Source organism: Mustela putorius, unplaced genomic scaffold (assembly GCF_011764305.1).
Source record: "Mustela putorius furo isolate JIRA1106 unplaced genomic scaffold, ASM1176430v1.1 tig00003834_pilon_pilon_pilon, whole genome shotgun sequence".
Taxonomy (NCBI): Eukaryota; Metazoa; Chordata; class Mammalia; order Carnivora; family Mustelidae; genus Mustela; species Mustela putorius.
In genome coordinates this window covers 88,567,038-88,592,599 of record NW_025421987.1, presented here as the reverse complement: position 1 = coordinate 88,592,599, position 25,562 = coordinate 88,567,038, and the positions used below count along the sequence as shown (strand labels likewise).

Here is a 25,562-nt window from a genome sequence, read left to right as displayed (position 1 = left end):
ACCTCCCAGAGTCCTCCTGCACCCCTCATTCTTCTCCTGCTCTTTGATCTTCCCTGTAACAGGGATGCCATGCACTGCTCCGATGTCCCTTAAGCAAGAAGGATCTTCCCACGGACGAGTACAGCTGACCTCTGAACAACACAGGACTTAGAGGCACCAACCTCCGCACAGTCAAAAATCTGTGCATAACTTTTGACTTCCCCAAAACAGCCTACTGTTGACCAAAAGTCTTACTGAAAACATGAAGAGTCGATTAACATATATTTCATAAGTTTCATGTATCACATACTATATTCTTACAACAAAGTAAGCTAGAGAAAAGAGAAGGTTAAGAAAATCACAAGGAAAACACATTTATCATACTGTACTGTATTTATTCAAAAAAAAAAAAAAACCTCAAAAAAGTGGAACTGCAGTTCAAACCTGCAGTATCAAAAATCAACTATGTTTTAGTCCTTAATCCATACAGGATAGATGACATCAGCATCATCCCCATTTTATAGGTGAGAAAACTGAGGCTTGTGGGAGATCCTATCTTTCTCTTCCCCAGGACCATCCCAACTTGCAGCCAGACCTCTCCCAGACTGAACCAATCATGAAAGATACAGCAATCATATGCAGTACCTTTCCAATCTCATCTATTTGCTACTCACCAAACCCAGCAACCAAGGTGTCAAGGTCAATCCTGAGTCTTATCACTCTGCTGACCCATACCCTGAGTGTGCCTCAAGGCCCCAGTCCAAAGCAAAGGCCATCATCCTGGCCAGATTCACCAGTCATGCTCCAACACCGGTGCCTACCTCACCTCATTCCTCCCTCCCTCCCAGTCCCAGAGACTCTCCACTGACCCTGACATGGGAGTGATGACATCTCTCCTGGTCTGTGGACAGGCCCCTCTCTGGGCAGGCTGGCCTGCTCAGCCATCACTGGACCACCCCCAGGCCAGCTGCTCCTTCCAACATGGAGACTCAGGCCACCAGCACCTTCTACCAGCCCCTCCTCAGTCACATTCATTCCCCACCCACCCAAACCTGTACCTCGTAAACAGATTTCCACCTCTTCCCAATCTCCATCCTTCCTCTTGCTCCTTATGCTGCCTTTTTACATAAAGTAAGTCTACTTGCTTCAAATCACAGCTCGGAGAGGTCCAGTGACTTGCCTGAGACTACACAGCTAGTGAGTGACAAAGCCAGGGCTTGAAAGCCAGTCCTCCAAACTTGAAGCCATGCATTTGTTCCATGAAATCCCGGCTTCCCTCTACGAGACTCCAGAAACCCCCTCCTATGAGAGCTCGGGCCCACAGTTGTCCTCTTTAGTAAAAATGATTGCAACCCGCTCTAACGGCCAGAGTGTCACTGAGGGCAGATACGTGCTTGGCACTTTCCCTGCAGCCCCAGGAGGTGGTATCGTCCTCGTGTTCAGATTAGAAAATGAGTACGTAACCTAGTCAAGGTTAGAGTAGCTGACGCCCTTGCCTTCCGACCCCCTCCAAGGCTACATGTACCACTTCCAGTTGCCGTGTGATTCCTAGGGCACAGCGGTGGTCAAGATGTGGTTTAACTGAGTAAGAACACAGAGCTGGAGAGAGCTAAGTGGGAGGGCCTGAAAAAGAGTCTATAACCAGATCAGGCAACACCGGTGAAACCGAGCTGTCCCTCTGCCGGAGAACTAAAAATAGCACAGTTCCCGGACTGTCTCTGGTGACAGGATGGAACATTCTGCAAGTCAGGATTCCTGATTCTGACTTAGCTTTGCTCCTGTAAGCAGCGTGACTCTGGGCAAGTCTTTTCCACTCATCTCCAGGTCTCACTTCCCCATCTCTAAGACACTAACCAACGGTTCAGACTAGGTCAGGGGTTCCCATCAGTCTCGGCACAGCCCAGGAGGCTGCCCGAATCGGCGGGCGTGGGGGAACAGAGCACACCCCCCAGGGTGACTCTGGTCTCCTTCAGCTTTGAAGCATGACACTACACGGTCTCTCTGATCCTTGAAGAGATGCTGCACAGAGAACCGTAAGCTTCCCCAGTTCAGCGCCATCAAACTCCTCCCGATTCTGCCACTCGGATTTCCACCTGGCATGAACGTAAGTCAGCTGGCTCTCTCATCTGGCCAGGACTGATGCTTCCTCCTGTGATTAATACTGAAGGCCCCCAGAAACAGACAGTTTACTCCACTGCACTTCTTTTTCCCATTTACCACCTCAGCGGTAAGCACTCTGTCACTATATTAAAAAGTAAACGTAAAAACATTAGCAAGAAAGCCCAACCAGGAACACTGTGGCATCCTGGCACCATCTTTTCAAACACTAGAAAGGGCATTTATCCCTAAGGCAAGTCAGTAAGGAACTGCCACATACTCTGAGAGACAGGGCCTTTCTAAACCCAGTGAGCTCTCTTTGTACACAGCCAGCCGAAGGAATGAGAGAGCGTTTGCTTTGCACACCGATGACATGTGCAGATGAAACAAACCATTTCTTCCTTAGTCCTCACATGTCAAAAGAAAAAGAAAAATTACAGACAAACCTTACAGGTATAAAAATACTTCCCAAAGAATACCACTTTCTCTATGTAGACTATCAACAAATGGACCATTCATGGCTACAACCCTGAAATAGTGCCTGAAAGTCTACTGTGGAATGAATGGATGGATGGATGGATGGGCGGGCGGAGAGGGTGGGGGGTGGATGCATGGACGGATGGATGTGGGATGGGTGGGCAGATGGGCAGGCTGATGGGTATGTGGATGGATGGGGGGTTGTGGGGTATGTGAGAGGATGGATGGACGGAAGGGCATCTTCTCAGTGCTGGTCCTGAGGCGTGCAGAGATGAGCAAGTTAAAATCCTATTCTAAAAGAACTAAGTTTGAGCATACTATGGACAATGTCAAACCTGTCCATCTACCCATCTGTGCACCAGTCCATCCATTCCACACATGTCTGCCAGATTCCAGACAGGGATGAATGATGGGAGTGATTATTTCCTGTTTAGGGGCAAAAAGTGGAAAGCAAGGCCTGCTTCACGGAGTAGGTGTCAGACCCTAAAATAAGCTCAAACAGGTGATGATGGCAGGGAACAGCAATCCAGACTGAGGAAATGCTGTGACACAGGCAAGAGTGAGCAAAGGCAACGGAGATTAGGTTCCAAAAGTCAGTTGGTCCCATTCAACAAGACCCTAAATGGATATCCTTGGACACCAAGATCAATGGTTGCCAGGTGTTGGGGTTGGAGATAGGGACGAACAGGCAGATGACAGAAGATTTTTAGGGCAGCAAAATACACTGTATGACAGTGGTGGATACACGTCATCACGCATTTGTCCAAATCCCCAGAACGTACCACACCAAGAGTGAACCCTAACGTAAAGTATGGACTTTGAGTGACAATGAAATGTCTGCATAGGTTTCTCCACAGCAATACATGCCACACTCTGATGGGGGCTGTGGATCGTGGGGGAGACTATGCGTGAAGGAAGGATAGGAGAAATCTCTGGATCTCCCTCTCAATTTTGCCGTGACCCTAAAACCATTCTTAAAAAACAAAGTCCTTAAAATTAAAAAAAAAATTATGTTTTCAGGATATACAGAGGGCTGGCATCTCTAGGATTCTCGCACTGCCTCCACTGCCCCAGCTTCTTCCTTCAGTCTCCCCGCTAAGATGGCCTCCCTCCATCTCTCCTGGCACAGAGCGCCACAAGCGCACCTGCTCTCCTCATCCGGCTTCCCGGCTCCTGTGCCTTCTCAGCTGCCTCCACCATGTCTTCCTCCTGGGTATCAGTGCCTGCTGCAGGCTTAACTATACTTACTATGCCATGTCTTTACACTACTGTTTTCTGTAATTTATAAAACACATACTGCCCACGAGTTTGTATTTTTAATTCCTGTAAGAGGTTTTGGGATCCAATTTGTGTGAAAGTCAGACTGCAACATAATGTAGTATTGTATGATAAAAGCCTCCAAGAATAAAAACAGACAGTATATCCCGCTTATCAGAAGCTCAAATGCCGGTTCCATTCCTGAGTGTCACAGATTTCCTCATGAATGACTCTTCTTTGTTTTGCCGCGATTTGTCCCTGTCTTCGTGACACACGTTCTTAGGATAAAGTTTCCTAATTTTTGAGGTTCCTTTTTTCCAAACATTTATTGAGAACCTACGGGGTGTCAGCCTACGCTGTAAGTCAGCACCTCAGTTCACGTCATCTCCACAAGGTCCAACTATAGTACGTGTGAGCAGTCAGTACTGTGAGGTTGCACTGACCACAGAACCCACTTTACAGATAAGGAGTCCTTGACCGCTGCTCACTCATTCGTTCAGTGACAGGAACAGGATCAGGGCACTGCCATGATCCTTTCTTGACCTTCTTCTGGTTCCCAGCTCTGCCCAGCATTGTCACTCTCCATTTTGGGGCCTCAGTCTTCTCTCCCCAAAACAAGGCTGTACCGTGGGGATATTGAAGCCCTGCTTTGTCAGAGCCCCTTCAAATCAAAGAAGCAGAAGAGGACAACAAAGGTGGGTCCCACTTGGCCCCACGTCACTCACAGCGGCTCCGGTTTCTTTGTTCAACGTTAGAGGTTCTAACTGGTCTATAAAGCATCCTTGCCTCGCTTTTATAAGATGCCAGCTTTAAAGCCGCACTAAGTGAGCAAGATGGGACAACCAAGGGCAGTCTGCCACTGTGGCCTGCATCCTGGAGAAGAGGATGTTCATGGGAAAACTGGTGAAATCCAGAGGCTGGAGTTTAGTTACTAGCAATGGGCCCATGTCAGTTTCTTAGTTTTGACAAATGGCCCACGGTGATGCAAGACACCCCAAATCAGAGAAACTGGATGACGGGTGGATGGAAATTCTCTGTACATTAACAATTTTTCTGTAAACTTAGAACGACTCCAAAATTAACTCTTTGTTTAAAAAGATGACCCGGGGGCACCTGGCTGGCTCAGTCAGAAGAGTGTGCTACTCTTGATCTCAAGGTTGTAAGTTTGAGCCCCATGGCGGGTGTAGAGATTAATTAAAAATACAATCTAAAAAAAAGTGGACCCCCCCCCCAAAATCCACTCATCTGTAATGCCTTCTACAAATCACAATTTTCTGACTGTAAGGATAACACATAAAAACAGCAGCTAACATTTAATGGGTACTTAGCATATTTCAGACTCCAAGCGTTTGATGTGTATTAACTTATTTCATCCTCACAACAAGGAAATAGATAATTTTGTTATTCCCATTTTATGGATGAGGCCACAGAGGCCTACACAGGGGAAATAACAAGTCGGGGTATCAGTGGCAGAGCTAGGACACAGTCTAGCTGCAGAGCCCGTGCTCTCACGCACTAATCCATGCAAACCTTTCCAAATACTTCTGGACTCTTCAAGTAGGCATACATAACTGGGGAAATCCAAAGGGCTAGAAAAAGACCAAAAGGTGAGTTTCATGTTTAATACAAAGAGGAAACTAAAGAACTCTCAAGTAAATTCCTACCTTTTGAAAATCTTTCCGGGAGTGGAACCAAACCTCACAGCCATTATCAATGGCCTCTCTACATGTGACCAATGTCTCTGGGCTTCTGCTGTGTCCTGTGCTCTCGGCCACCCCACTCCAGATGCTCTGTACCACCAGCCCACTTGTCTGTCACTTACCAGGCTGTCTGAGGACATGTCTGTCCAGGTGGATGGTGAAATGAAACATGAAAGCTGCCTTTTCTTCCTTTTTAAAAAATATTTTACTTAGTTATTTGAGAGAGAGAACACAAACGGGGAAAGGGGTAGAGGAAGAGGGAGAAGCAGACTCCCCACTGAGCAGGGAGCCCGACTCATGACCCCAAGATCATGACCTAAGCCAAAGTCAGACATTTAAGTGACTGAGCCACCCAGGTGCCCTTCAAGCTGCCTTTTCAAGGTGGGCCAAACAAGCTTCAGCTTCCCAGGTAACTCGTTTTTCCAGATTCCCGGGAATCCATACTGAAAACCCAGGAGTGCATTGCCCCATTCTCTCTCTAAAATAAAGAAAGAAAATCTTCCTAAAAATGAAGAAGAAGAAAAGAAATACAACCCACATCTCCCCATTTGTTGCCTGTGCTCCTTTCCATACAGAAATGGTAACAGGTGCAGACTGAAAGAGCACAGCCTGAGGTCAGATCTCCATGACACCGTGGGCTAGACCCATATACCATCCTCCAGTTCATCTAGCATGTTCCATCTGCTGATGGCAACTGCCGATGAGAAAACTGGTAGCATCACATTTTAAATGAAACAGATGACTTTCAGGAAGAATATAAATAGGTAGCTGGTCTTAGATGAAAACGATGAAACAAAAGGGTAAGAAGGAAAAATGAAGACAGGTGATTCATCAGAATAAGGGAAGCTGGAGGGGAAGGGAAGGTGGAGAAAGGGCATATGATGGGGTACGGGGACATGAGACCTGCCAAAATGAAGCCAGCCATGAAGGAACCCCGACCTGCTCCTGAGAGAGACTGGGATTCACAGACAGAGGCTCTGCCCCAGACAAGGCGTCAGAACATCTTACAGAAATGATGGCTTCTGCAGACGGACAATCACTCAATTGGAACAAGGCCTAAAGCAGAATTCTGTACCAAAACCCCTGCTGCTTCCTGCCTCTCTCGAGTTTAGGCTATTTTAGGCTGTAATGAAGATTCGTTTAAGTTGTGTCCATGGGTTAAGGGCTTCTCAACCAAGCCAGTCACGTTCCAATTTCACAGTTGTCCCATTCCTGGTAACTCTTGACAATCTTCCCAGCGCCTCTACTTATGCAACGGTCCCTCCTTCACGAGCCCAGCCCTCCTGCTCTGATGATCACATCCTCAACCTTAGCCACACCATCTCCATGTCTGAAATCAACCACTGTGTCAGCATGCCATTCCCACAGAGAACTTCCAGCCTGGATCAGTGTTTAGGGTGCACGTCTGAGCACCCCTCCCAGGTTCAGAGGCTACAAGGGCTCCATGGCTCACAGTAGCTTTTCCCAAAGCACACAGGAACACTAAGCCTAAGAAATGTCCTAAGGGGGGGCACCTGGGTGGCTCAGTGGGTTAAAGCCTCTGCCTTCAGCTCAGGTCATGGTCCCAGAGTCCTGGGATCAAGCCCTGTATTGGGCTCTCTGCTCAGCGGGAAGCCTACTTCTCCCCCGCCTGCCTGCCCCTCTACCTACTTGAGATCTGTCTGTCAAATAAATAAATTAATCTTTAAAACAAAACAAAACAAAACAAAAATTTCCTAAGGGGACATTTAAAAAAAAAAAAGGGCAGGATTTGGGTCATACAGGGACTCTCTGATCAAATAACTTTGAGAAACAAATGTCACAGGGTACATTAGGTTGCTAAAGGCTAAGAGAGCCCCATAGTAAAGATACCCATTTAATTTTGTTTAACTTGGACATTACCAAACTTACTTGGCTATAGGACCTTTTTCTCATACAACAGTCCTAAGACTTTGGGCAACATAACCTCACAGAATCACAGTATTCTAAGGCACTTCAGCAAGCTGTCCAATATTTATTCTACTGCACCTCTCCTGCTAGACTGTGTATCTTCTTGAAAAGCAAGGACCTTTTCCAAATCATCTCAGTATCCCTGACACACAGCAAAGAGCTTTACAAACCATAGGTCAATAAAAATGTGCTAAATGAATGCAATAAACCCAATCATCTCATTTTTAAGATGAGACAATGCGAAGCCAAATACGTCGACATAACTTCCTCTAGATCTTCCTACGCACCTACAGGAATGTCTAGCACGAAGAAGGCACTCGGGAATTCCTGACGAGTGGAACAGAACAGAATGGAGGGAACAGAAACTCCTCATCTCTGCCCTATGCCGGAAGTCCTCACAACACAATGGACTCCTACTTCTTTCCCTCCTTCTTTCCCCAAGTTGTGCCAACCAGAAGAAAATGACTCTGGCATATCAGAAGAGGAAAGCCATGGGAAAACCCAAGGCCCTTTGGGGTGGGAGGTAGGGAAATGGTGTTTGCAGACTGATGGGGATAAACAAGACCTGTCTGTATCTAATTTAGACTTAATAAGATAGTTTGCTGAATGTTAATTAAATACTCAGTGGTTGTTACCAACTGTGGTGATTAACTTAATTTTGAATTAAATAAGCAATAAATGCTTAACTGAAGTTCTATTAAATTTTACCCAGCAAGTAAGGAATATGAGGCTCTTAATTGACTTTAAACAAGATAGTTATGGCAAGTTAGTTGAATTTTTATTACCTGAAGATAACTACCTTATTAAATCTAAATTGACTATTTTATTTGATAGAGAAATATGTCATCTGTTATTTCCATTTATCAAAAACATGTCCAAAAAGGTTCACACTTGTTCCAAACTGCCCGGATTAGGGTTATTTTGTTTTCTAGTACTGCTTTAAAGATTTGTTTATTTACTTGAGAGAGAGAAAAAGCGTAAGAGAGCTGGGAAGGGGGGGTGGTGGCAGAGGGAATAAGAATCCCAAAGGGACCCCATGCCAAGCACAGAGCCTGACCTGGGCTCTGCTCAGGACCCTGAGATCATGACCTGAGCTGAAATCAAGAGTCAGATGCTTGACCGACGGAGCCACTCAGGAGCCTTTAATAATAAAGTTTATTCATTTAAAAATGAATGTACATGTAAGGGAAGGAGTCTAGGTAAATAAGACTGCAGGGATCATATTTTCGAAATCAAAAATCAGGTGTCCGCTTTCTCAACGTAGGTTCAGGTTGGGGACGTTGTGTAAATGTCACCATTCTGAAATCTCCAGGATGTTTCCCATGGCTTAAAAGGCTACTGATATAAAACGTATGAAATAACAGTAAAAATGACTGGTTGGCTCCACTACTGAGTACACCATATGTTGCCAGGGAATTAACCTCACTCTTCCAAAGGCCTCAGCGACCCACATGTTAAAAGACAAGGCTGGACTGCAGATCACAGACTTTATCCACTGTGTTTTTCTTTGTGCTGTGTGTAGTCCCTGGAACAGTGCCTGGCGTGGACTAGGTGCTCAACGAACACTGACCGAATGAATGAATAAAGGAAGAGGCAACATGAAACACTGAACACATTTAGCCCCTTCATACCAAGCTTCTCCAGCCCACCTAAATACTACTGACAATTCACACAAGGGAAAAACACACTCTCAACTACTACATCGGAAAGTTTTTCAGGAATTAAAGGAATGCACATTAAGACAATAATGAAATACCATTTCTTACTTATTCACTTAGCAAAGACAAATGCAAGTTGTACAATTAAATCCTGGTGAAGATACAGAGAAACAAGGAGAATCCCACACTGCAAAGGAGTCTGCTGGAGGCTGCGTGGCAACCGAGATGAAAAGCATTAGAGATATTTAGTTATTTCAGGCCAATAATTCTTCTTTGAAAGAATTGAAACTTGTTTAGTCAGCCAATAAACGTTTTTTAAAGGTCTCCCTGGGATGGGTCATGCGTTACAGGGAAAAGATCTTGGTGGTCTTATCATCTGGTGGGCTGACACAGAGAAAGTGGACAGAGATAACACTTTTTTTTTTTTTAAAGATTTTACCTATTTATCAGAGAGAGAGGGAGAAAGCTAGCACAGGCAGACAGAGAGGCAGGCAGAGGTAGAGGGAGAAGCAGGCTCCCTGCTGAGCAAGGAGCCCGACGCGGGACTCGATCCCAGGACGCTGGGATCATGACCCGAGCCGAAGGCAGCTGCTCAACCAACTGAGCCACCCAGGCGTCCCCAGAGATAACACTTTTCAGCAGGCACCACAGGGCAAGTGCTGTTGCTTTACTACACTGACCACAGAATTCCTTCCACAACCACATTACGTGAAAGGTATTATTATCCCCTTTCATGGAGAAGGCTAAGTAACCAATACAAGGTTATAATGACTAGCAAGTGGCAGAGACATGATGTGAACCCAAAACCTGCCTCCCCAACCATCCATGCATTTTCTTTTTTTATTACTTTTTATTAAAGATTTTGTTTATTGATTTGAGTGCACGAGGGAGCACAAGCTAGGGGGAGAGGCAGAGGGAGAGGGAGAAGCAGACACCCCTCCAAGCAAGAAGCCTGAAGCAGGGCTTGATCCCCGGGTCCTAAGATCATGACCTGAGCCAAAGGCAGAGGCTTAACCGACTGAGCCACCCAGGCATTTTCTCCTGCATCCCGGAGGAGGTAAGAAACATATTCACAAGAACACATAATGCAAGGGACAAAATGGCAATCACTGTCAGGGCTAACTGGAAGTGACAAAGAAACAGTTATCCTTAGGAACTGATTTAGAAGGAAATGAGAGTTATTCATCCACTGATGTTTACACTGTACTTTTTAACATACCGAAGTGCATGTAATGTGTTTTATACTGAAAACTATCCTACTGTCCACACAGGTAATGTTTAAAGCAGGATTTATTAATTTCCATAAATCTTTCATTATGTAAAAGATAAATATAAAGCCCAGGCCAAAAAAAAAAAAGATTAGACTTTTTTATAACAATATTAAGTGGAAATATTGTACACATACAAAAAAGTGGACACACAAGTCGCGGGGGTTAAGATTCAGGTTATGGTCTCTTAAGAGGTAAGAGAGGTTTCAGGTGAAAGAGCTTTGCTAGGAGGGTTTTTTTTTTTTGTTTAAGGAGTTGAGTGAATGTATTCTAAATGAGTTCTTTTTGTCTTTTGATAACAGACTGATTAATGTTTACATGAGTTCAATTTGTTTTTTTCATTACTAAACATATTCTTAAAACTCACATGCTCATTTATTACTTTGTTTATATAATTCATTCGTTCAGACATTCATTCAACAAACACTCATTAAATGCTTGCCACACATCAGGATCCACAAGGGATAGGAATATCAACAGAAGCTACAGCGTATCTCAGGGATCTGCACAGGCTAGCATGAAGGGATCTGAAACGGTGCAAACAGAAAACTCAAGTTGAAGTCCTGGTTCAACATCCAACTAGCCTGGGCCCCTGGAAAGTCATTTAATCTTTCTCTCCTCCCGTTCCTGGTCAGTAAAACTCAGACAGTAAATAACTACTCACAGCACCATTGTGGGGATTTGCCTATAATTCATAGGAAAACACACAATTAACTGAAAAGCAGTATAAAAATGGCGACTGGTAGAAAGTCGTAACCATATTCCATCTTGATCAGGATCATGCAGGCCAGTCTAGGCCCAAAAAATCTCCCTGGTAAGTATCAACCTACTGGCACCAAAATGGCCATTCCCTCGATACCCTGCATGAACTAGAGCCCACCACACTTAGTGCCTCATCATCCATTTTCAGCTTTCTCTGCAACTGATCCAATTTAGCTAAGATGATCCTGAGAAGCCAAAGGGACAGAGCCCCCACCCCCCCACCCCCAGGTAAGATGGTCACAAGCATCTATTTCCAGGAAGAAAGGAAGGGAGGGAGGAAGAAGGAAAGAGAGGAAGGGAGAGAGGGGGAAGGGAGGGATATGAAAAAAGAAGTCAGGGTTGGCAGACCTCAAAAACATTCTACATCAAACCTTCAATCAATACCTGAATTCTCACTACCCTTCCAATCAGCCACTGCTTGAATATCTCCAATGATTAGAGATTCAGTAACTCTAGAAAGAACCAATTCTATTCAGAATTAAGAGACTTCATGGAACTCTGAAAAGATAAAAAGGGATAGAGATCTTCCCCCTTGACAAACAGCTACCTGCACAGCCATGCACTCTGTCACCCTTCTACAGACACTGAGCAAGGATGGGATCCCCTGGAGGTTATGATGGAACACGGGCCGTTGGACTTTGCGTGTCTCACCTGCTCAGGGTCTGGGTTTCTTCTTGTTCAAACGAGATTAGGTGACCTCTCTTTAACCTGTGAAACATCCACCATGTTCATGGCCTCTACCCTAACTCAGCTTCCCTTTGGTTTTTGCCTGGCCTATTACATTACATGTTGCTTAGGACCCACCCGCCCAGCCCACACATCATAACCAATGATTTTCCTAAAACACAGATACCTCTTTCATAGCCCAGCCTCATCTCCTTAGCAATCAAGACCTTTCTCAATTTCAGCCCCTCCACACCTTTTCACCCCCACTGCTCTGGCCTCTGTGTGATGCAGTTCATCTCCAGTGACCCCAATTTTCCAAGGCACTGAGCACTTTCTCACCTCTGCGTCTCTGCCACATAATGTCCCTTACTTAACTACCCTCTGCTCTTCTTGCCCACCAAGTTCCCACTCATCCCTCGAAGCCCACTTAAGTGACAGTCTTTTCATCTGTGAAGTTTCTCCCTGGTCCCTAGAGTTAGTCACCATCCAAATGAGCCACCAGATACTTCTTGCAATGCATTTTTCCATCCCCAGAACCCACACTAGAATTTCACTCATTCATTCACAGGTACATTCAGCACATGGTGTGGAATGAATGAGTACGGGTGCATCAGATCAATGGGCAAATGTATCTTTAAGGTCCTGCCCCACTGTCGTTACTGGAACCCTAGGATTCCTCAAGTAAAGCTACGAGGCTGGCCAAGAAAAGAGGTTTCCAGGTTAGAAATGACTAGACATTTGGAAAGCTGACCTACCTTTCACCTCATTCTAAGAAAAGGCACTCCTTACCCTCCAGGTCCCTTTGGTTTGCCTTTCCCATAGGCTTTCCCACACCCTGCCCTGTGGGTGACCACTCCCTGCTACATTTCTTGCAAATGGTTCGTTTTCATACCAAACAAGACAAGAGCTCCAGGTGCCAACTAAGTTTTATTTTGCTTCCTGGGAACTGAGTAAGAACCATATTCAGTGGAAACTCATTAGGAAGAATAAGGGCAGGTTACTCTGGTGACTTCTTGGCACAGAATTCAGTACTGCATTGGGCTTCCACAGTGATCCTTGAGATCATTATCAAGACAGGCCAATGAAGGGAAAATAAATGATTCAAAAACCCAGTTCGAGTAGACCTACAGAGAATCCATCCTATTTCTTTAGATTTAATAGCAACAGCAATTTCAACTGCCCCATTGCATGCTGAACTGAGTCTTCCTGTCCTCCAATGTCTAACCTAAGACCCAGCCCCTCCAACAAACTCCCACACCCATTCCCGTGCACTTGCACACCCCATCTGTCCCCTACTCTACCACTCTCACACTGGCACCTTCTTACATTCTTACAGGCATGAGCACGTTTTCATCAACCCTGACCAACCCTACATGCCTACAATCTTGACAACCTCTTCTGACATCCTCAAACTTTACCTTACAAAAGAAGGTCACTGGACCAACATTTCTTGAGCACATAACATCTCCTCTAACAAAAACAGTGGGTGTCTGTTGAGTCATGATGACAGGAGGCTTAGCCTTATGCTCACTTCTTACACGACCTCCCTCGAAACTCACCTACAAGTGGGGCAACCACACATACCACTGATCCTGCAGATCAGAACACCTTTGGGAATAAAAGGGGTCACCTTGCAGTGGTACATGGACATAAGCCAGGGCTGTGCTGGGCAAACCAGAGAGTGGGGTCCTTCTACTTGTTAGCCAAATATGGTTGTTGCAGTCACCTTTACAGACCAGAAAACGGAGGCTCACAGTAAGGACAGGAATTCCTTAACATCCACCAAGTGGGCTTCTAAAGATGCCAAAAACCTCACACTACATGCACCCACAGCCATCTTCTAAGGGAGTCGGGCCTGCTACCTCCCAAAGCCCTTGGATGCGGCAGCTGATCTGCCCGTTAACGGGCTGAGTGATGAAAGAATGTTAACAATGACTATGGCAGGAACCGTGCCTAAACTGGGGGTGGAACAAGGCCAAAACACACTCCTTGAAGGTCACTAAGTCACGCCACCCTGTCCTGACCCTCTCACTGACCTACGCCTCGAAAGGTTCCCACACAAGCTTCAGAGAAAGGACTAGAAGCACCCCTCCATACCAGCCTACCATTTTAACCACAGGGGCTTTGAAGTGAGGCCACGACACAAGCAATTACTGTGACAGAGGCCAACCATGCAGGGCTGCGAGGCACAGACACCACACGAACAAATCCCATGAAAGAGTGGGACAGTTACAAGAGAATAAGGACCACTGCTTAGCCTGGAAGCACCATGGCTGTCGGTGGCAACCAGCCCACTTCGCAGGGTGCCCTGTTCTCCACAGCGATACCCCCATTGAAAAGATGTCGGAAAATGAGGAAGTCAGCGCATGCGACCACCCCTGGGAGCACCCTCCAGTAGGCGGTGCAGCTACCATTCGAACGTGGAACAGCTGTCTGGGTCTACTCCACCTCCACCAGGAGGGCAAGGGACCTTCACCGTGTGCCAGACCCCATGCTCGGCCCAGAAACTGCCCCAACACCCATTGCATTACAGTTTCTAAAGCACTGTTAGGGAAATTCCTCTGGTTCTCACAAACGTACTGTGGTATTTGAAGGTAACTGAAACTCAGGGATGTTCCAGAACTGGCTTAAGACCACAGCACCAGTGGGGGGCTCAAACACAGGTCTCTGCTCTTCATACTCCAGAAAGTTTGGCGATGGTACTGCCAAAAGATAGCCCAGACCTTCAGGGTTTGGGGTCTCCGACCTGATTCTCATTTGCCTTCCAGAATTACACACACAGGCAGCGAACAGTAATGAGCACAAAGTGAAATACTACTAACAGTCTCTTCTCTGTGTATAGGGCCTGCTAAGGAAGGACTCGCCTATCAATGTCAATTTCTCATGCTTACCTGTGAAAGCCAAGGAGCAGGACCAGAGCTTTGGAGATGGGAGTCTGATCTCATTCTGCCAGATAAACTGGAGCACCCCATCGAAAGGTGCTTCACCCCAGCTCTTTCCCACACTCTATAGATATGACTAATCCTGCTAACCCATCTCTCGGATTGCAGTTGGGAGCTCTAAGTGATTGGAAAATGCACCGGCCCCATAAAAAGTGCTACAAAGGCAATGCAATTCTAATGGGCTCTATGAGATGGGTTGTGAAGGGTGGGTTTAACAGAGAAGGAAAAAACAAGAGGATCTACCCTGTAATGGACCCAATACTGGCAGCCCCAAAACCTTTATGCAAACAAAAATAACGAAAATTGAAAGGGGATGACTAGGGGTGGGGCTGAGGGGCACTCACAGGCAAGGAGCCTTAAAGTGATCCTGCAGTCAGAACCTTGATTCTTGAAAAAAATAAAAAAAGAAAAAAAGAAAAGAAAAGGGCGTAAGTGGCAGTAAAAGAAATCAATCCCCAACCTCACACAGACTCAAACTGAATCCTCTTGATCACTTTGTTTCAAACTGCGAAGTACAAGGTTCAAGCCCAGTAACAGCGATCTCGAAGTTATATTCCCTCCCAAATTCTCCAAAGCAAAGCCCTGGAGGTGGGGGATGGGGGGATGGGAGGTGGTGGGGGTGGGGGGTGGGAAGGGGTTGGTTGGACAGAGAACGAATGTGTCAGGCCAGGCTCAGCAGAATCAGAGGTAAAACACCTCTGAAATAAAACAAAACTTATAAAAATACAACAAAACAAAATAAAACCAAAAAATCTCCACCTTTGAAAGAGATCTGGCCTGGCCTGGGAGTACGGGCTGTGGCCCAACTCCAGCTCAGCGGACAAGGATGTGACAAAGCAGTGTGTCCCTTTTCCAGGGCCTCAGCTTCCTCACCTGTCCAAAGAGGGATCCAGTCACTCTAGCCATGAGGGCCCAGCCCACACTTCTCAGGCAGGAACTGGCTGCCTGCTCAAAGCTTCTTCCACTGCCCATACACTTTGGTCACATAAAAGTATTTTCCAGCCAAGGCTGATAACCTGGCAAATATTTACAAGGACAAGAGTAGGAACTTAGCTGCCTGATCTGCTTCTAACAGCAAATACCTCCTGGAACCCATCTGTCCCTCCCTTCTCTGCCAGGCTGGTGCAGGCCCCCTATCACCCACCCTGGAACGGACCAGTTTTCCCCTAAAGGGGCTCCCTTCCTTTGCACCTGACCTGCTACCACTCTGCTCTCTGAAGCACAGACCCACCAAAACCCTTCTTTGCTTGGTAAGTAACAAAAGCCCCACTGTCCCCCCACTAAGGATGCCATCATCCTCAGTCCTCCTGCCAGCCCTTTCCCGCCTAACCCTCCTGAGCCAGCCGCATCTTTCACCATAAGCTCTGCACACATACTGCCATTCACCAAACACTTTTAAGCCCTCGGGACAATATGTAGATCTCAAGGTCCATCTATCTGGAAAACTCTACCATCTCTGTCCACCATATGCACTCCTACTCACTCTTCAAAACCCCAACCTAATGTCTTCTCCATGAGCATTGTCCTGTTCTTCCAGGTGGTGGGTCACTCCTTTCTTAGGGCTCCCATCAGCCCTGTGTGCATCGCTCTAGTAGGGCCTTCCTTACCTTGGTCTATTTTAGTCTCTCTCCTACACTGCAATAAAGAGATGCAGAGACCCAGTCTCGGTTCTCTTTGTCAGCCAGTACCCAGCATTTCTGTCTGGCACACGTTAATGTCACCGCACCCCTGGGATGCATTGAACACAAGAGACTGAGGTGTATATGAGCACCCATACATGGGGGGGACAAGAGGGCAAAGAGTCTACGAATAGCTTCATGGCACAAGGTGGGCTTGGGCCTTGAATTTAAAATGCCATAGTTTGGGGCCCCTGGGTAGCTCAGTGGGTTAAGCCTCTGCCTTCCACCCAGGTCATGATCTCAGGGTCCTGGGATCAAGCCCCGCATCAGGCTCTCTGCTCAGCGGGGAGTCTGCTCCCCCCCCCGCCTGCCTCTCTGCCCACTTGTGATCTCTCTCTCTCTCTGTCAAATAAATAAATAAAATCTTTTTAAATAAACAAATAAATAATAAAGGGCCATCGGTTTATAACAGGTAGAGACTGTGGCCAGCCTGGAACTCCAGGCAGAGAGAACGGCACAGGCAAATGCACGGATTGAGAAAACAGAGGAAGGTTCAAAGGCTGTACCACCTGGCTATGGAAGGAAAAGCGAAAGAGCAGCTGGAAACGCACTCAGCCTTTAGATGGCATGCTGAGAGACCCCCCTCCCATGCTGATGGGCCCTAGTCTTCACCCTGACAGTGAGACTACCCAATGCCAATGAAGCCTGGGCAGGCCACAGCCTAGCTGGTCCTCCATCCAGTCCTGGGTCTCCAAGGGCCCAAGCTTCCAAGTGAATCAAAGTCCCTCTCCCCCCATTACTGCTCCCGTGTGGTTGCAATGAATTACATCAATCCCTTTCTTCATCAAACCAGTGCTTCCCATGTGACAGGCACTCTTCTGGGCCTGGGGATATGGCCATTAACAAAGCAGGCACTTCTGCAATCCTCTGGAAGCTTATTTTAAAGTGGAGGGGGGACAAAGATTAGCAAATATATAAAGTCAGGTCGTGACAGGTGCCTCTATTGTGTCAGTAAATGCTGTTCATTCACCGAACAAATAGTTCTGAACATCTTCAGAGTACCAGGGACCAAGAGAGATTCAAAGATGAGATAGGCAAGGTCCTGTTTACTTTGCTGAGTGCCATTCCTAGAGTCTGTTTCCTCACCTGAAAATGTCTTTATCTCTGAGTCAGTGAAATGCAAACGATTCACCTGAGGCAGGTGGGCCACAGGAAGAACCTGAGTGCTGAGCCAGAAAGCCTTCTTGCAGGAAGGAGTGTGCGTGGCCAGAGGAAGGGCAGGCAGGATCCAACAGTAGCCTATTCAGCTCAAGTTCAGAGGACACCGAGCACCACAGGAGGAGCCACAGGTCAAGGGCAAGGACAGGGATCAAGACCCTCCCTCATTTCCCTACTTGAGTGATCTTGTTGCCCCAACTGCCTCTCTCTATACATCAAAGCCTTATAACTATAGAGGGCCGAGGAGGGAAGATGTGGGGGAAGGTGCAGATGGTTTGCCAGAGAGGCTCTGTTCTGTCTTCTGTCTGGCTAGGTTTGAGCAGAGAAGACACCCAGTGGGTAGAGGGAGTGGTAGTATCTTGAGAGATAAGGGGCTGGGCAGCACATGCAGAAGTAAGTAGTTTGTTCTGGTACTCAAACCTTCAACTCTGATCCCACCCAGCCCCATGCCTATGAACTGAAATAAATTCCAAGGAAGAACACTGAAAAACGCCACTGACGTGATGTTTTTTTAATCCATTCTGTGGATACAGAGAACAGTGAAGAAGCTATAGATCAGGAAAAGGCTGGACACTTAGCCATGTCACTAGTAGTTGTGTGACTTTACTTAACCAAAAACTGATCTTCTCATCTGCAAAATAAGACCAAAAATCATAAAGCCTCCTTTAATCAACCAGTATGAGAGTTACATAAGCACCCGGGAAGCACTCAGAAAACTGTCAAAATTATTGTTATATTATTACTACTGTTATTAAGAAAAAATGATAAAAAGAGAAACGTCCACCTGTTGCCAGGCATGAATCCCATTAAGTCTCCTGCCACTCACCCACCCTATTCACAGACAGTGAGGAGCAGTGAAGTCCTCATCAGTATGTCAGTATTCTGTCTCATTTCTGTGACCCGCAAAAAACACGCCAGCCATTCACACCACACATCCAGGAAGTGTGGACCAGGTTCCCGTTAACACACTTCCGTTCCCTTGCCTCACCTCTAGCTCATACATACCTTCGAGCCCCCAGATTTCCATCTAAATAGCAGGTTCCCACCTACCTGCAACACAGCTTTACCTCCTCCCTCCTCACCTGGGTTTCTTCCAGCAAAGTGCAACCTTCCAACGCTATGTTCCAGGAAAAGTCCCCACCAACACCCACCCACCAATATACACACTGCGCTAGGACTCCTATTACTGACCAGGGTCAAAGTTTCAGGTTCATTCAAACAGTTACTAAATGCATTACTGTGCTTCCTGTGTTACTATCCAAATACCTAATTCCAGGGACTCTTCTAGAACCCCCAGCACATTCTCAAGTCAATCTCTAGAGAAGCAAGTACTGACCCTTTAGCCTATAAGATAAATTTGAATCTACTTTGCAAATTAAATTTAAATTTAAATCTCTATTTCCCACAGCCCCCTTCACACTGCTTGTTCCAAACACAGCCTCATGCGTAAACCTTCCCTATGGCAGCGTATGCCTAACACACACACACACACACACGCACCCGTATCTTACCTGTCCTTCTTCCACATAGGCAAGTCCCACTCAGCCCTAAAGATTCCCTTCAGACACCACTCCCTCTGTGGTTGTTCGCCTGAAGTCTACCCTCCTCAGTGCAGAACAGCCAAAACATACCCTTATAATAACATACAGACACATACACACACACGTGCGCACATGCGTGTGCACACACACACATACACACATACTTGTGCTCCTCAAGGAGGACAGGGACGGTGTCCCCTTATCTTTGTATTCCCAGGGCCACCCAACTGCAAAACTTGTGCACCTCACACACTGCTCTTCTCCTTTCTGTGTACAGATTAGCTGTATGTTCCAACCCCTGCTTTTACAGGGTCACAAGGCATCTTCTGTCTTGACCAAAAACCCATCATTATCCCAGCATCTTAAGCCATAGCTCTGAAATCAAATCCAACCGGACTCTTCCCTGTTCCCAATTAGCCGGTGCCAGGCTTACAGTGAAGTAAAGTCACATATTAACACCAAGATCAAAGTTCTAGGCTGTAATTTTGAGCACATCTCTAATTAGCACTGTGACCTTGGGCAAAGGTTCACATGCTGATGACAGTATCATCAGGCCCAATTCTCAGGGGACTGTTTGATATCCAAATGGACTATCTGATGGGAAACTGTTTCCTCAAGTGCAGAGCCCTGCACATCCATAAAGGGTATAATGAACAAACTTTATCAAATCTAACCATCAACTGTTAAGATGTACCATTATCAACTTAGAATGAAAAACTGCTCAGCCATGACATATCTGTGATTATAAGAGAACCCAATTTCAGTCATACTAAAATGTGAAGTGTGTTTTAGAATTGATGAAATAAAATTTATTTGTCTCAGTAAAATATAGAAACCTGCTACAAATTTTTCATATTTGCCAATGGCCCATAATAGGTACTTGGTAATATATGCCAAGTAAATGAATGAACGAACACCCACTGAGAATACTGTTAGGCCAAATTATTGCCTCTTTGGCTGGAACTGGGCAGCAGGAGGCCTCCCCATGCCAGTTCCTCCACCTCTCAATCATGTCCCAGCCTGATCAAAACCCTCAAAAGAGGACTTCAAGTCATATCCAAACCCCCCTCATAATGAAGGCTCCTCTCTATCAATCACTGCCTAGAACTGCCTACCTTCCAGAACAGTGACTTCTCCACCAGAATATGTCACCACAGAGTCCTACTCAGTCCCAGCCATAGTGAACAGCTCAGCAACTCAGCTTCTCCTCCCTCCAACCATCCCCAAAGCCAACTCGAGGCCCACCCACTGCTTACAAGGAGCTGGAGCCTGGGTGAATGCATGATCCAAAGGGCCCAGGCCTGGATCCTCAACCAGACAGCTAACCCCAACTACTCATCTCCCGTCTAGAGTCCACATTCTAAATTCTAAAAGCCTGGTGTTATGGATGGGGGGCTGCCTTGCAAAGATTAAATGCAAGATACACTCTCTTCCTTTTAACTGACGCCTGGAACAGACAGGAACCAGGCAGGCAGGCAGGCAGGCAGGCAGGCTGGTTGTGGAGTGGAGAACCCTATTTCAAGTTCTAGGCCCCCTATCATCCACCATTACTCACTGTAGGCTCCAGAACTAGCCCCCACCTCCTATGGGCCTCTAGGTTTGTTTTCCTACCTGTAAGAGTGAGGGACAGTAAGGAATTGGGGGTGGGGAGCAGTTAGCTGCTTTCCCTCCTACTGTTAGGACACTTTCTGAAAATGCACAAGTGCTGGGAAAGGTAAGCCATTAAGTCATTAACACCTTAGTGAGAATGAGTTTCATTGGGAGACAATTTAGAAAAGGGTATTGGAAACAAAGTTAAGTGAGTATGGTACTAGGAAAGTAGCTCAGGGATGACCCTACATTTTTGCATTCTGGGTTGAAGGCAGGAAGGCAGTGAATTCCTGGGAGGGGAAGGGAAACCAGAGAGCCCTTTCAGTTCCCAGAGTACTCCTTAGTCCCAAAGGCGTCGCTCTGTAGAGTACTCAGGCACAATTCCACTCTATCTCATCTCATGCACCCCCTCCATCCAACCCTAAGCCCCCAACAATCACATTTAGAATTTCGTCTCCACTCTCCGCATTTTATTTAGCCTTCTCTGCTCTGCATTCCCCACCCCCACCCCTGCACAAATGGCCTTCCTGTCCCTGGCTGGCTTCAGGAAACCCCCTATTCTTCAAAGCCTTGACCAAGCGCGGCCCCTCCAATGGGAAAATCAAACTCCCTTCCTTAAGCGCCCGAACTTTACCCATGCCTACCCCCTCCCCGCCCCACCCCTCGCTGCACTCCGCACTTTATCTCCGGTCGGCTTGGGCGCCACGGTTGACTGTGCGCTCCCTGAGGGAAGGGACTGGGCCCCAACACCCTCTCTGAGCTCGCACACCCAGCACAGAACGTGGCACACAGTGGGTGCTGGAGAAATGCTTGGAGAAAAAGAACCAGGAGTTGGGAACCATCTATGTCAGTTTGGCTCGGCCTCCCGAGAGTGACTCCGGGGAGGCCCTCCTTCTCCCTGGGCCTCAACTGAGCCGACTGTAAAATGGGGGGACTCGAATTACTAGGTTCCTAGGCCCTTTCCGCTGTGACAACTGAGATTCCGCGAAAGCTCCAAGCTGCTGGGTGTGGCCCCGCCCCCTGGACGCCCTGAATAGCCCGGGCAGGGGGCGCTCAGGGAAGGGCGCCAACCCCGCCCAGCCCCAGGTCGGCGCTTCCCGAAAACTCGGGGTCCCCCTCCCCCATGCGTGCACCCAGTGATTGCGCCGCGGCCGGCACTTCCGCACCGCGGGCCCTGGGGCCGGGGCTGGGCGCGCGCTCCGCGCCCTGCGCCCCGCGCTCCTGCCTCCCCGGAGCGCTTGCGCCCGGGGAGGGCCGGGGGTTCCCGAGGCGCCCGCGAGCGGAGGGTGGGGGGGAAGGAAGGAGGATTTGCAACAATACCTCGGGGAGGAGGCAGCCGGGGCAGCGGCGGCGGCGGCGGCGGCGGCGGCTGGAGGCGGAGGCAGAGGCGAAGGAGGAGGTGCCCGGGCACTCCCCCTCCCATTGTCCCCGGCCCCGGACAGGCCCGGCCCCGCGCCCCGCACCAAGCCCCGCGCCCCGCGCCCCGGGCTGTGCAGCCAGCCCTTACCTTGCAGCGCTCGGCTCTCCCCTGCTCGCTAACGCTACTTATCCCGGGAAAGCTCGCGCGGGTCCGGGAGCGGACCCACAGACAAAAAGTGAAACTTCGGCAGGGCTGGAGCGGCTGCTGGTTGGTGCCTTTCCCCCTCCTTCCTCCCCACCGTCCCCACCCCCTCCCCTTGGGCTCCCGTGCGGTGCCCTGAGAGCTGGAGGCTGACGTCAGGGGCCTGAATTCCTGACTTTGCCTGCACGCATTTGTCCATGTAAGGTATGGGAAAGCGTGTGCCCGCGGGGCCGCCGCGCTGCGCTCGCCTGGCGGGGGAGGGGGCGCCCGCTGGGGCTGCGGCTGGGCCAGAAGGTGGGCGCGCGGAGTGCATGTTACTTCCTGGGAGGAAGAGGAGGAGACGCGGGGATGCAGGGAGCTTGCAAAGGAGGAAGGGAATGAGGGAGGTGTGGAGGCTATGCCTGCACTGGAGGAGGAGGAAGCAGACGTAGAAGGAGGAAGCGGCTGAGTGGAGGGGGTGCTGAAAAAATGGGGGGACCGTGTCTACTATGGAAGCGCCAGTTCAGCAGAAGAGATCCTGCCATGGAATTCCCTTCTGAAATCTTGCTCCTGAGCCTCGCCCTGGCGTCCCAGCAACACTCAGAACCTACTGGATGGCAGAGATGGCCAAGACCACTTCACACAGGAGAAAACTGAAGCCTGGGAAGAGAAATGACTCGCCCAGGGTCATACACAACACAGATTCAAGCGCGGGACCGGGATGCTTAGACTCCCAGCCCTGTCCCCCGCTGTCAGGCAGGGTCCTGACTCCCTTCGTCCCATTGAGCCATGAAACAGGCTATGTGTCCCTGGACAACGCGTACCACCCTGTAAGAGTTTGCAAACTTCTCCTGGTCCCGGAGTCAGTTCCTGGAAGTTTCTGATTGACAGCCCCGAGTAGCAGTGACAATCAGTTGCTTCCGGTCAGCTTCCTCTGTCCTGTACTCAGAGGAACCCTGCAGGTTAGCATTTACTTCCCAGCCTTGTCCTGGAAGCCCAGAAGGCTTGCTGTGAGCTTATATCTTAAAAAAAAAAAAAAAAAAAAAAAAAAAAAGTGGGGGAGGGAATCTGTGAACTGGGTGAACTGGTTTGAATAGAGGCAAACCTGTTCTTGGAAGGTTGGAGTCGGATTTTTTTCCCTCTGACATTTGTAAATAGGAGCAACCATGAAAACCACCATTTACTTTGTTAAGAGGTTGTTATGTTCAGCAGCTAGTGCCTGGAAGGCACTCCAAGGCTGTGGACTTTGTTTCTTTGTGTTTCTGGCCTCCTGGTACATAAAATAACCATCCCTCACCTCAGCATATCATGAAAGTGCTTTTTCACAGGCTTATTGGGTCTTTGTATTGGGTGGAGCAAATTGTAGTCCCTCTTTAGTATCTGAGGATTAAAAAAAAACAGGTAAAGTGATTTGCCCCAACACAAAATAAATGACTGAGCTAGCACATGAACTCACCTCCTTTCATCCAGGTCACATGACTAATCCTGCGGTTTGGGGCCCCAGGGGAGGGTTCCACCCAATAAGGAGGCCCTGACTGCCAGCAGACCCTAATTCCCATTCATGGATGTTGAGAGTACCTATTCTTGAAACTTCTGGAACTTGGTTCTTCTTGGATTTGGAGGGATTTTTGTCGACCAAGAATTAAATAAGTGAATGTAGAAACACAGCATATTGCACTTTCCGTTTCTTGGGCACATTCTTTGTGCAAAGTTTTTTTAATTCAGATGTTCCTGGGTTCCAATTACTTAATCTCTCTTCCTCTAGATTTCCCATCTACACCTGCAAAAAATAAAAATAGCAGAAATAAGGTAAAGAGTACCCATGCCATGCAATCATGAACTTTTTTTTTTTTTTGCAACTAATATGGTTTGAAATAGGAAATATGAGCTCTTAAAAGAGATTTTGTCCTGGGCCTTTCAAGAAAATTACAATACAATTCACTTAGTGTATCTTCAACATTTCAGCAAACCCATATTCTGAACGCTAATGTTTAGTACAAGAAAACCCTGGTATCACTCAAAGTAAAAATGGGTTCACCCAGTCCCCATCCAATATAGCGGGACTTGACCAGCATTTCTTTTTTTCTTTTCCCTAGTAAGCCACTTATAAAGAATAATAGGGTTCTAATGAGTATTAATAAGATTTAATAAGGTATAATTAGAGTTATTCATTTCCTCCATCATACACATTATAAGAGTGCTGTGTTGGATCCAGAAATGCTGCTAATTACATTGAAACTGTTGTATGGGTGTGTTGGGGAAGATCATTAAGTTTCTTCTGAAATACTGAGGAATTGCTCAGATGGGCATGTTGTTAGCACAAGCATTAGAAGTGAATCAGGAAAGATCATTTCAACTCATGAGGCACTCACCAAGAGTATAAGAAGCAAACTCATCAGGTCAAGGGCATGTGGTGTAGTCATCAGTGCAAACCCAAGTCAAAAGCCTCATTCTCATTTGCTGATCTGGTTTCTTTTGTATTCTCACTTTTTTCAATATGCCCATTAAAACCTTCTGTGTTCAGGGGCTTAAGAAAGCAGGAAACACTGTGCAAATTTGCAGACTCCATGCCAGAGAAATACAGGATTACCCACTCAGAGACTAAAGGAAATACAAGATTTCAGGTGTGGCAGAGGTCATGTGATCTGAGGATTGCACACTGGTGGTCTGAAGACCTACAAAAGTATTGTCCCTGTTCCAGGGATGGCACACAAAACTTCCAGGAAGGCAGGCTGTGGCTCCACCAATCCCTTCCATCCGCTACAGCCCCTTACCCAAAGGCCTCTGTGTAGCTCCTGGCAGTCTCCTCCCTGTGCATGGGAGAAGCAAAGCAGTATTCTGAAGATTTTTACATTTTATTTAACCTCGCAAAACCTTTCTAAGGTCAACAGTATTATTTTTCTCTATTTTGCCCTGTGCCCATGAGAAAAGTAAAGCCCAAGGAGGTTATGTAGCTTGCTCTTAACACAGAGCTAGTCCATGGGGAAACTGAGACACACACACACACACACACACACCCGCACCGCTGCCCCCACCCCAAGCCCAGGCAGCCCAGCACTAGCTCCCGCATTGCCCAGTGAACATCTGGTCTCAGTCGCAACACTCCCGTGTGCAGAACTCAATCTCCCACAGCTGACCAAGAGGAATAGATAGGAAGAGGCTATTGGAGATATACTAAGGCAAGAGGGGCAGGGAAGATGGAAATGAAACACCAACCCAATATTGCTTCTACCGAGCTTAATCGCATCAGGCCAAACCCCTTCGTGTGGTGAGCACAGCCTCTCAGCCCCTTCTCTTCCTGTTCTGCCCATGCCATGAC

General features: G+C 47.5%; 1 protein-coding gene across 6 annotated transcripts in view; it reads right to left on the bottom strand.

Annotated features, from left to right (window-relative positions):
• LOC101676863 (LIM domain containing preferred translocation partner in lipoma) overlaps positions 1 to 22,384 on the bottom strand; it is a 655,863-nt gene extending 633,479 nt beyond the window's left edge. For 5 of the 6 annotated variants that reach the window (XM_045088088.1, XM_045088086.1, XM_045088092.1 and 2 more), the window contains exon 1: positions 22,211 to 22,384. The gene's annotated coding sequence lies outside the window, so the exon portion shown is untranslated. Of the gene's footprint in view, positions 1 to 22,023; positions 22,123 to 22,210 lie in introns of those variants that run through there. The other variant, XM_045088087.1, reaches the window with a different exon arrangement.
• Positions 22,385 to 25,562: the final 3,178 nt, after the last annotated feature.